Here is a 12,064-nt window from a genome sequence, read left to right as displayed (position 1 = left end):
GTTTAAAGCAGATAATGTGGGATTTTATTCAGCTGTGTAGAAGGGGCCTGGGAATGTGGTAAACAAAGACTAGATGGCCATCTGTTGGTAATGCTTTGATTGTGTAGCATTGTGAGGGAGTTGGACTAGATGGCCCATGTGGTCTCTTTTAACTCTATGATTCTGTGGCGCGTCCAAGCTCACCCACTGTGCTTTCATGTTTTAGTGGGGATTTGAACCCTGATTTCCAGAGTAAGAGTCCAGTGCTCACACTATCATATACCATGCCGGCTTATACTTTAATCAGGCTAAAATTCTTGGCCAATTTTAGGAGAATTTCTTTCTGCTAATGTCCTGAGATGGTGGTGCAGAGTACTGGTTGCTTGCAGCTATGATACCAGGACACCCCGCCTTCAGTTGTTAAGTTTCAAAACGTACTAGTACAAAGCCAATGTTTAATTCATCAGTCTTTCAGTGTTGCTTCTTTAAGTTGACCTGATTAGGTGGACACAAAGTGGGAACTAGGATCAAGATAGAGATTAGGGGAAATGTGTATTCCCTTTGATTAATGGGTTGTCTCTCAAGTAATGGAAGATATGTGCCTCTGCAATCAGACTTGAAAATTAAATTTATGTTTACCTCCTAACGAATAGTCATAAACAAAGCACTTTAAATATAGGTGAGGGCAATCAGATGCTAGGACTGACAGACATATTTCACAATTTGACAGAGCATCTTTTATAAATACATGCCAAGTGTACCAGATAGTTTTACCCCCGGAGAAGTGCATCTTGGAAAGTAAATTCATGACCATGGAGGCGTGGGTTTGAGAGGAAGCCAACTTCATCTTGAGATTAAAATTGCATAGATTCCTGCTTGAACATATGCTTTCTTCAGTTAATTCTACTGAATTCAATCTTGTTATTTTTACAGATTGATTGCAAAGAAGTGGGAGCTTCACTAATTTCAGCTCTACATATTCATATAATTTTGAGTATTTTCTCTTGCCTTGCATCAGAATCCAGTTCCTCTTCAATCAAATCCTTTGAGTATTGCTTGCATATTAGTGGGAGAAAAGATTCACACAGCTCCTGCTTGATTTCTAAAATGAGCTGTGCCAAATGAGAAGTCATGCCTTTTTCTTTGCTTCAGAAGCCACAAATTCTGACATGTTGGGGAAAAGACACATTTTACACATGTAATAAGACAAAGGCACTCTTTGCATGTTTAATGATAATCTTGATCAGTGCTTGAAATGTTACTTTTGTAAAAGGACTGTAGTTACACTTGTAGCTCCAAGCCCATCAAAAGTAATTTACCATCAAAACTACAAATGCCAAAAAGTGCTTTTTTAATTTAAAAAGTTATAACCAATTTCATTACATAAACTTTAAGCTTCTGCTATGTTTACTTTTCTGTAGATTGCTCTGGCATGCTTCTAATGATGGCAAAATCACCTAGATCAATGATGGCCAATATACATACTCTGTAGTACATTCCACAATCTGTACCCAATTCGATATTGTTGCCACTGTAGTGGTGTACACCAGTTTTGGCCAACATTGCAGAGTACTCAATTTCCGATTTCCTCAAAGCAGGACAATTGTTGTCCAAGATGATAAGCTTGGCTTTCCCTGCCGGATCATTTTCAGAGTCTGCTTGTATCCAAGTACATATTTACCACTGTTCATGACCAACTGAAGTCTAGAATTTATAGACTCTGGGGACTTTTTCGTCTTCTTGGCAGCCACCACCTTGCCAGCTCACGTTAGCCCTGGCCTTACCAGAGGTACCTTTAAGATGGCTTGGCAATGAGGAAAAACATTTTTAACTTGTCCAATTCTACAGAAATAATTACTCTGATAAGTATGAATTTCTTTTTTAAAATGAAAGCTACAAACCATTACTTAGTGGTATGAAACAGACCTTTTTCCTCTCAGACCTTCCACCCCACAGGAGCCACAACAAAGTTTGAGGCAATGATATAAGCCAACATTCAAAATAATTCTGAAGAATTCATTAAAGTAAACAGTTACATTGAAGGAGCTGGGGATGGCAATGGCCAACGGGGAGCTCTCGTGTGGGCTGGTCCATGAGGTCACAAAGAGTTGGACGCAACTGAATGAATGAACAGTAACAAATAGTTACATTATGCTTTGAACAAATTGAATTAACTACAGTAATTAACTATTATTTATTAATAATAACTTCTTTATTTAATATTTTACATGTTCTTGGGGGAAGCAAATTCCAGAGACTAAAATATGTCAGTAGATTTTGTTGCTAAAGCACAATACCATACAGGCAGTCCCTAAGTTACAAACAAGATAGGGGGTTTGTTCTTAAGTTGAATTTGTATGTAAGGCAGAACAGGTACATTTTTAAAGTGTAACTCCAGCCAAATACAGTATGTCTGGAGTTACACTTTTAAAAATGTACCTCTTCTGACTTATATACAAATGTACCTATCCCAGAGGGGGAAGATCTGCCTTCCAGCTTCCCCCCATTGATCCAAGGCAACACGGGAAATCTATGTTTTCCCCACAGTGGCATGCACTGGTTTGCCTTCTCCTATAAGATGGAGCCCTGCTGGAAGCTGCAGTGTGTCGTATAATGGGAGCCAGTGGACTCTGTCTTAAAAAAGAAGGTGAACTGGCACATGCCACTGATTTTGCTCCCATGTGATGAGGTTATTGAGAGCTCGAACCTGAATCTCTGTCACATTGGTTCTGTTATTATCCTTTCTATGCAGCTAGGTAATTTTAAACTCTAGATCAGGATTTTAATCAGGGATCCACAAATCCATGGATCTGGGAAAACTTGATTTTTAAATGTTTGCCAAAAAATGATTGTTTGAACAGTTGCTGTACTGTGTTACATTATCAGGCACTGAAATTGTGGAAATGTTGTGCAATGTAATTTTGAAATAATCCTAATATTTATTTAATGCCTATGTTGTATCAAAAACTATCTGCCTATATATTCTGTGAAGGAGTCTGCCTATGATTTTCACCTGAACGGTAAAGTGAAGCGTGGAACAAAAATATTAAGAATCCCTGCTCTAGGTGGAATGGTTTTATGGGGACTGGAAAGCTCTTTAGCCCATCAGGTTTAGAGGATATATATATATATATATATATATATATATATATATATATATACAAATTGATGCTTAATTGAAGAAGCAAGAGCTATTGAGTTCAGTGGTGCTTGCTCTGAAGCAAAGGTGGACATAGTGTGACACTGACCCACATGCAGTCCCTGGCTTCCATTTTTGTGGATTCTGGAGGCTCTAATTTGCCACTAACGCCTTTATTTTTGTAATGATCAGTGTGATTTTCAGTCATTTTTGCCAACAAGCCATGAACAAGACCTCTCAAATACATAGAAACACATGGAACTACCTCACTGTCACCCATGCCAGAATCAGTATTATCTCAGCAAATATTTCCATTTTCAGCTGCAGTGCTCTGAATACAGAAAAGGGAAGTGAAATCATTTGTGGAGGAATGTAGCGGTACTGGTACTGGGTACAAGACCGTTGGGAGAGGAGGAGTTGGTCACTGATCCTGAATAAGTTCCTTAAAGTAAATATGTATAAGATTGCAGCTGAAAGTGCTAAACAGTGAATGAATTATTCCCATGATAAGATCTGGTGGCATATCTATTCCTAAATCTACTCCCTTCCCCAAGAATTATCTTTACACTTGAGCAGAAACAAATATTGGCAGCATCTTGGGTAGTCTGTTTACTTGAGATGTTCTCTTTCTTAAAGCAAACTGTCATGCTTTTATTTATAGTTTGCACATGAAAGTGTCTCCTCAGGTAACAGAATAACCTTTAATAACATAATACTAGAGAAAGAAGCATTTGAGAAAGGTTTTCCTTAAAAAAAAACTCTTTAAAGGTACTTTGAATTCTCTCCTGCAGCTTGCAAATTGGCATGCGTCAGGCACGCAAAATGCATTTAATTTCATTCCCATCCCGTTTTGTGTTTTGATTTACAGGTGAGCATTGTGTGCCACTCCTCTGCACAGGGAGAATTAGGAAGAGCAAAATGTTTGGAGTTGCTCAACAGCCTTAGGGGGAAAAAACAATTTTAAGCAAACATTCCATTTCAAAACAATGCCTGAGCTTCTGTTTCTTCATTGTTCATTCCCTAGTTGGTTGCTGGGGAACCAGATGTCAGGTTTCTCTAGAAAGAACAAATTAAGCAAAGGAAAGAGTTGCACTAATGGAATGACCATACCCTATAGCTTCGGAATATAAGGTGGATTTCCAGCAGGAAGTTCTCATGCCACCTGTCTTTGACCTTTCTGTACCTTCTTTCTCCAGCAGTATAGTTATGATGGAAATGGTGGCAGTGAAAGCCGTTGTGACAGAAACAAGAACTAGAAGATGGTGGTCATGGAAAGGCAAAGAGAAAGGTGATGGGAGGAGGACTTGGATGGTTCAGTGCTATCTATTTCACAAATGCCTCGTTTGGTGAAGAGGGTACTGAAAGGTAAGTTATTATGGAAAAGATGGCTTGGAAAATCACCAATTCCAGACATGGACAATTGCCAAAGTCACCTTTTCTAATGTGCTTTGGTCCCAAAATACACATTCATAAAAGAGCTTGTTTGGAGCTGACTGTGTCCTCTTCTCATGATTGCTGTTGCAGGAATGTTATTTAACGTATTTTACAATATTCTATTGCATGTGTGATTTTCTTCAGTGCAATTCTACACATTGAGAGCATAGTAATGCCAACGGAGAGACTGAATCAAAATTCAACTATCTAATACTTGAAAAGCATAGATGTACCCAGTGTCAGTGGATGAGGGAGTAATGAAACAATTTCCAAGCTCTTTTCTGAGCTTTAATGGTACCCTGAACAGGATTTTAAAACAGAATGTAATACATATTCCACATTTCTCTGGTGCTGGGGGTGAAATAACTCCCCTCAAAAGTGGGAAACCATAAATAAAAGGCTTCCAGGTGATGAACATAGAGTTGTGTTTGAGGACATAGAGATTGATATGCAAAAGTTAAGCCTGCAAATGTAGATGGCCCACACTTTTCATTGATCCACAGCCCTATCCAAGTATTTATTAACACAGAGCACAATATGCCTACATACCCATCATGGGATTAGTTCAGCATAGCCTATTTCCCTCTTTGCTCTGCACAGCAAAGGTTGCCATGAGCCCAACGTCGTAGAGTTCTCCTTATTTGAGAGCATCCTGTCTTGCAATGCTTACCCATCCAAGTTCAGTTGAAAGAGTAAAATACACAAGAAAGAAGCTTTGAAATTTCCTGTTACTAGCAGAGTGAACAGGCACATGGGCCATATGTTCATGCTCTCTCTAGTTATATCATATGAGATGCACCATATTTTTATTTGTATGAACATGTGCATGGTGTCGTTGTTTGAGCATTGGACTATATAGGACAACTGGGAAGCCCAGGTTTAAATTCCTGCTCGGTGATGGAAATCAACTGGGAGACACTGGGTAATTCATACTCTCTCAGTCTCAGAGCACAACAGAATAAACCCACTGCTGAACAAATTCTGCCAATAAAACTTTGTAATAAGTTTGACGTTGGGCCACCAAAAGCCAGAAATTACTTGAGGGCACATGGCAATGAGATATACCATATTTCAGTTAATAAGATGACAGCAATCCTTTTAAGATGCACAATCCCCAAATGAACTGTAGTATATCAACACCATATGTAGACAATTTTCCTTTCCCTAAACACCTGCAATAATATGATATTCTCTCTGACACCAAATAACCCAATTTAATTTAATAAACTAAACAATCATCAAATGCTGCCCTTTCACAACACCTGTAATAAGCATCCTGAGGCAACTTCTTCACTCTGCCTAATGCAAGGCCCTGCCCTGTTTCTTAGCTCATTGCTGTCAAACGTGGCATGAAATTAACCTTTAAAAACAATAAGCAATGATAAATTAAAATATACCCTTTGTTCAATTAACAAATAGCTGTTCTACAGTTTCGTTGTAGTGCTGCTTCCGAATTGTTATGTTAGAAGGCTTGTTTTCTTCAGCTCTCATTTTTAACAATCAATTGGAGAAATAAATGATGTAGCTTTTGCGTACACCTAAAGGTGACACATTGTGATTCATGGCATGCCAGCCCCGCCACGTAACCCAATTCACCAGTGAATAGGTTGTCAATTTCTTTGTAATTACCTTGGGGCTGTCATTTTTATGTGTATGCATAGGGTATGCGAATATGTGCATTATTAGTTGCATAACAAATGTGAGTACACCCAGGCAATTAATATTCCTTGTCAAGTTGTTTTTTTTTTTTTATAGTGCCGTGGAGATATTCTTATGTTGTTCATTGCAATCTGTTTTCTCTTTCTTTCTTTTCTTTTTCTTTTCTTTTCTTTCTTTTTTGATTTTTTCTTTCTTTTTGCATTTCATGAAGGCTGGCATTGCATTGTCATTCCAAACATAGAACAATGCAGCACAGATTAGGTGGTTAAAAGGCTCAGCAATTTCCCCACCTTGCCATATATACCTGCAAGTTCTGAAGCAAATGCTGCAGCCCATGGAACTATTTGCTTCATGTTCCTGAAATAGGTTGCCAGATGAGGTACTGTCACCTTGTGCTTTATGCAAGCACTTCTCATTTGCTTGAGTAATTCTTTGGCTTCCCTTTCTCGTCCCCTCCTTCCAAAGAATAGGTTTGATTAATAGGTACAAACTGAACACCACAAAAGAACTTTTCACTTGAGTGTGTCGAAAATGGAAGAAAAAGCCAATTCTACAGTACGCATTTTTACCAAAGGATGAAATGTATTATCTGCCCTCCCCCCTGCCCTTACTCAGGAGAAGAGCAATTTCCACTGCTTCTTCTTTCATGACTTGCATTTGTCTCCATTTGGAGACAGGATTGTTTCCCCTCCCTCCCTCCAAATATTAATGTGATTTCACTTTTGCAAAGGTTGATGTTCTAGAATTATGTTCATATCAGGCTCCTTCTGAGCTCAGAAGGTTCAAGAATTTGCATGTACTTTTAAACAACTAGAGTGAGGATGGTGACTTGGTTCAGAGACATTATGAAAATCCTCAGCATTGAGGTTTTCTCTGGTGAGGCACATTGCAGCTGTAGGAGAGAGAGAATGAAAAAGTGGATTCCCCCAGGCACTATAATGCTACTGCTTTTTGAAACTATACTTATATTTAATGCAGTTGGTAGTTTGCCTCTGAGACTCCAAGTCTCATAGAGCAGAAGCTCAAAATGGCTTTAGATTGCCAATACAAAACAACAGTAATGGAAGCTAGGTGCTCTGTTGTCCATTCACTTGTGAATATGCTCCAGGTTGCAACCTTATTCCAACTGAGTTAACCAAAGTACCAAGTCTATCCCTGGAACAGGATAGCTCCTTAAAAGTTTAAGCAAAAACCCTGGAGTAGATTTACTACCCCAATGATAAAAATGTCCCTAGTCACACCTCAGTTTCATAGAATCATAGAGTTGGAACAGATATCGTGGGCCATCCAGTCCAACCCCTTGCCAAAAAGCAGGAAAATTCCATTCAAAGCACCCCTGACATATGGACATCCAGCCTCTGTTTAAATGCCTCCAAAGAAGGAGCCTCCACCACACTCCAGGGCAGAGAGTTCCACTGCTGAACAGCTCTCATAGTTAGGAAGTTCTTTGTAATGTTCAAGTGGAATCTCCTTTCCTGTAGTTTGAAGCCATTGTTCTGCATCCTGATTTCCAGGATTCACTAAAACAATCTGAACAGAAAGAACCAAAGATGATTTTCTTCCCCATAGGCTATTTCACATTATACAGTTATAGCTCTATGATTCCATTTCAGCTCCCATGGCAACCTCCGAGGGAATCCTGGATGTGTAGTGAGGCACTAGGAGACCTCTGGTTGAGAATGTTAAGTGTTTCTTGACTAAACTACCAAAACTCAGAATTTCTTAGGGTAGAATAGTGGCAGTTAAATTGGGAAATATAGTACTACAAATGAGCAGCATAACATGTCCCTAGGTTTCATCTTATGGAATCTCAGGATTTGCAATTTAAGGATGGATATCTAGTAGTCTCAGTCAGAAATTTCACTAAGTCATAAACTCCTCAGTTTTGAAACCATGATAGCTACAATAAAAAGCATAGTGCTAAAAAAATTTCAGTATGAAAGAATCCTTGGAAATCTCCAAGAGTTGGAATTAAGCTTTTAAACAAGTTACAGAAGTTTTTGCATTAGTAAACAATAAAAATATATATTTTTTTCAAAACCTTCCATCACCCTTCCCGGCTATTTGGTTTTATATTTTGCCATTTAGGGGGTCCATGTGGCTTTTGGAACATCTCAGGGCAGAAAACCAACCTTCATACCCTTTGAAGCTACCTACCCTGTAGTTTATAATAACATGAAAATGAAACTGATGAAAGGGAAAGAATATCTCATCAACACTATCGAATAATATATTCAAGCCTCCCCAGTTATCATGTGAAAGTCTTATCATAACATTGCGTAGGATTTAGTGCTATATATTTTGGTGTACTTTCAATATTTTTTTAAGTTGATGTTGTACATTCGAGATTCAGACTGGTAAAAGATCACAGATATTTCTTAACTGACAAGTCTAGTCATCTATACAACAGGATACCATGTGGCATAAAGAAATTACTTAGCAAACTATTGTGCATCTAAAAGCCACTGAAGTAAATGGTCCCTCCATTTCCAAAGTACACTCAAGACATACAAAAGGAAGAATCAAACCAGGAGGATTTGAGATTTCAGTCTTGCTGAGAGGTTCCAAAATAATCAGAATGTTAAAGTTGTTAGGAAGCATCAGCTTCTGCTTAGACTGAAAAGGTACATATGTTTTATGCCAATTTAACTCTCATTATTCATTGGAAAAATCCTAGGGATTATAATTTGGTGAGGATAAAAAAATCCTTTTAAAAATATAGTGCTAGTTATTGCTCCAGCCTGACTATTTCGTTAAGTCATTATTCCTCCAAAGACGTCTCATCAGATTTATAATTTTTTGCAAGTTTATAATACTTGGCTCAGTATGGGAGCTCTCTTCCCCAACATTATGTCCTGGTCTTTGAGTTTTTGAAATGTATCTTTGCAAGAAAAGGGCTGAAAACACAGAAACTGATGAGAGGGAAGGCCTATTAACATTCTTTAAGGTTTCCCTTGCAACAAAAGATTTAGAAAATAGAATTTCTAAAACTTCCCTGTATGAAATCATCTTGACTGTCATGGCTCCAGCCTACAAAATCCTGGGATGATGATGATGATGATGATGATGATGATGATGATATTTATTCATTTACATCCCACTTTTTTCCTCTTCACTCATAACAGTGAACCATACTAAAAACAATACAATATACAACCTAAAACCTAAAACATATCAACACTAAAATAGGATTAAAATAGGAACTATTAAAATATTTAAAACAATTTAAACCATTAAAAACTGATTAAAATACATAAAACACTTCACAGCACCCTGCCTTGATCTTCATGTGTAGTGCAATGAGGAGCTTAGGAATCTGTTCTAGAGGCTAGCAGTTTACTCCCTGACCTACCATTCTTATTCTTATTTAATCCTTCATTCTATCTTCTACAGAGTGTCCCAAAGATCTCTATACATAGGAAAAAAATAACAAAATCATATTATATTTCCTATTATATTTCTCTATACAAAAAAGCCACAATACTGGTATATATGTTTGTACATTTATATGTTTGAACCACAAAGACTCCTACGTGGCTTAATGGATCTGGACCAAACTTGGCACTTGTACCCTTTGTGGTCCAACTTAAAATACTGGTGGGGTTTGAGAGGATTAAGAGGGGATAATGGGAGTTATAGTCCACCCATATTTGTAAAGTTTTATCATGGTCACTGATAGATTTGGAGTTAATGTGACACACAAACCCATTGTAACCATTTCAAAATAATGTCAAGATTCCATTGCATCTGCATTTGCCAGGGAAAAGGCATGCAGGGTACCTCAAGGCACCCTACATACCCTCCCCTCTTCCCACATCACATGGTGGGGATGGAACAGGGCACATTGACACCCTGTCTCCATCAGATCAGAGAAAGGGTGGCAATATGTATTGCCCCGCCACCCTTTCCACCATCATATGGGTAAATTTTGATGCTTCCCCACCACTTTGGGAAGAATGTGTGCAAGGCCTACTGTGCATCATCTAATCGCGCTCAGCAGGCCCCATCCAAGCCCCAACTAAAAGCGGCAAAACGAGGCTATTTTGCCCTGCATGAAGAGATCCTAAATGTGCAAAGAAAATCCTGGTTTTCTTTCACACACTTGGGAATTACATAGTGGTGGTGGCTTGAATACAAATTAAATGTGCAATTAGTTTAAGATGTCCTGGGCAATGAAACTCTTTCTCCCATCTGATGAGGACAGGGTGTCAATGTGCCCTATCCCATCCCCACCATGTTTTTGTGTATTCATGAAACATTTCAAATTGTAATAGTTTACCTATGTAGGGTTTACAACTATCTCTTATATTCTACCACGCTTGCTAAATGATAGCCTGTTCTTCTTGTTTTGAGTCAAAATGTTTATCTAAATTCATTCTTGAATACTCTTACACAAAGCAATATTTTCAGATCTTCTGGTCATCATTTGGATACAGATATCTTAAGACCAATGGTCACTCCACTTTGATACGTATATGCTGAAGTAGGAGAAACTTGATTCCATATCATTGAGCCATCGTAGTCAAAGTGATGTTAAACTACATTAATTCTACAGTGTAGATGCACCCTGAGTATGGCAAAGGTGACAAATGCTATCAGTGAAGAAAAACATACAAGGTAGGAGATGCTGCAGCAGTTTGTTTTTGCCTGAGTTTGCAGAAAAGGCCGCCCTGAGTCCCCCTTGTGGAGGACAAGGACAGGATAGAAGCGTATGAAATAAATAATAAATAAACATTTCACTCCCTACTTTCCTCCTTCCTCACCAAATTAAATGAGTGAAAATGATTTTGTTTCACATGAAACATCATTTGCAACAATTGAAGTAAGCTGGGATCTAAGGGAGAAGGGGAAAATGCAGGGGGAAAATGGAAGGAAAAGGGAAGAGGGGCCAACCAAGGGCAAGATGGATGGATGGCATCCTTGAAGTGACTGGCTTGACCTTGAAGGACTGGCTTGACCTTGAAGGCCGACAGGGAGCTTTGATGTCGGGTGGTCCATGAGGTCACGAAGAGTCGGAAGCGACTGAATGAATGAACAACAACAATGGAGAAGGTGGGAGCAGAAGAGAGAAAAGGGGTATTTTAAAAGCACCAAACAAGTAAAATGAAGGAGATTAATTGGAACCATCCCCGTCAAAACAGAACAGTTGGAGCATATTTCTTACAATGGGTATATCAGGCCCTGGGTTTTCCCTTATGATCATGTCCTCTCCCACATGGCACCATCTTTATGAGATATCCCAGTAATTTGTCTTAATAGAGGCTGTAGCCTCTAGTGAGATGAATAATTGACATCATGGGAGTTATGGTGAAACAGTAAGACTCTTTGGCAGAGAATAAAGACCTTATAAAAACTTCAGTTCCCATGACTTCATTGCACCGAGCCATGACAATTAAAGTGATGTCAAATTGCATTAAATTGACAGTGTAGATGCACACTCAGTTCTAAAAAACCCATAATAGCTTTAGGTTCACCATAGGTCAGAAATGATTTGAAGGTACACCGCAACAATAATAATGCTGCTCCAGAATCTGCTTGGTATTTTGGCCCCCTACCATTTTGGTGTTACATGCTATTTGAATATGGACCTTGCAATTTCTCCTAAAATTGAAATAAGGCCTTATGCTAAAACAGATTAACTATCTGTGCCTTATACTAAACATTAGTCAACTGTCTCAGGCAGCATAATTTGTTTAATTCTTTTGGAAGTTAATACAGGTATTGGAATGATGCTGCAGAAAACATGGTCTCATGTGGTTCCATAAGTGAGAAGTGGGATATGGGTATCCCTTTTAATACAGTAAATGAATAATTCATCTGTTCTCTCTCTTCCAATCTCAGTTCATTGCCATC

At 38.5% G+C, this 12,064-nt stretch overlaps 1 pseudogene; it reads right to left on the bottom strand.

Moving 5' to 3' along the window:
- Positions 1-1,386: 1,386 nt before the first annotated feature.
- Positions 1,387-12,064, bottom strand: part of LOC132775691 (large ribosomal subunit protein eL30 pseudogene) — a 154,111-nt pseudogene continuing 143,433 nt past the window's right edge.

Source organism: Anolis sagrei, chromosome 5 (genome assembly GCF_037176765.1).
Source record: "Anolis sagrei isolate rAnoSag1 chromosome 5, rAnoSag1.mat, whole genome shotgun sequence".
NCBI lineage: Eukaryota > Metazoa > Chordata > Lepidosauria > Squamata > Dactyloidae > Anolis > Anolis sagrei.
The sequence above is the reverse complement of the archived record's forward strand: the minus strand, read 5'-3'. Positions and strand labels throughout refer to the sequence as shown.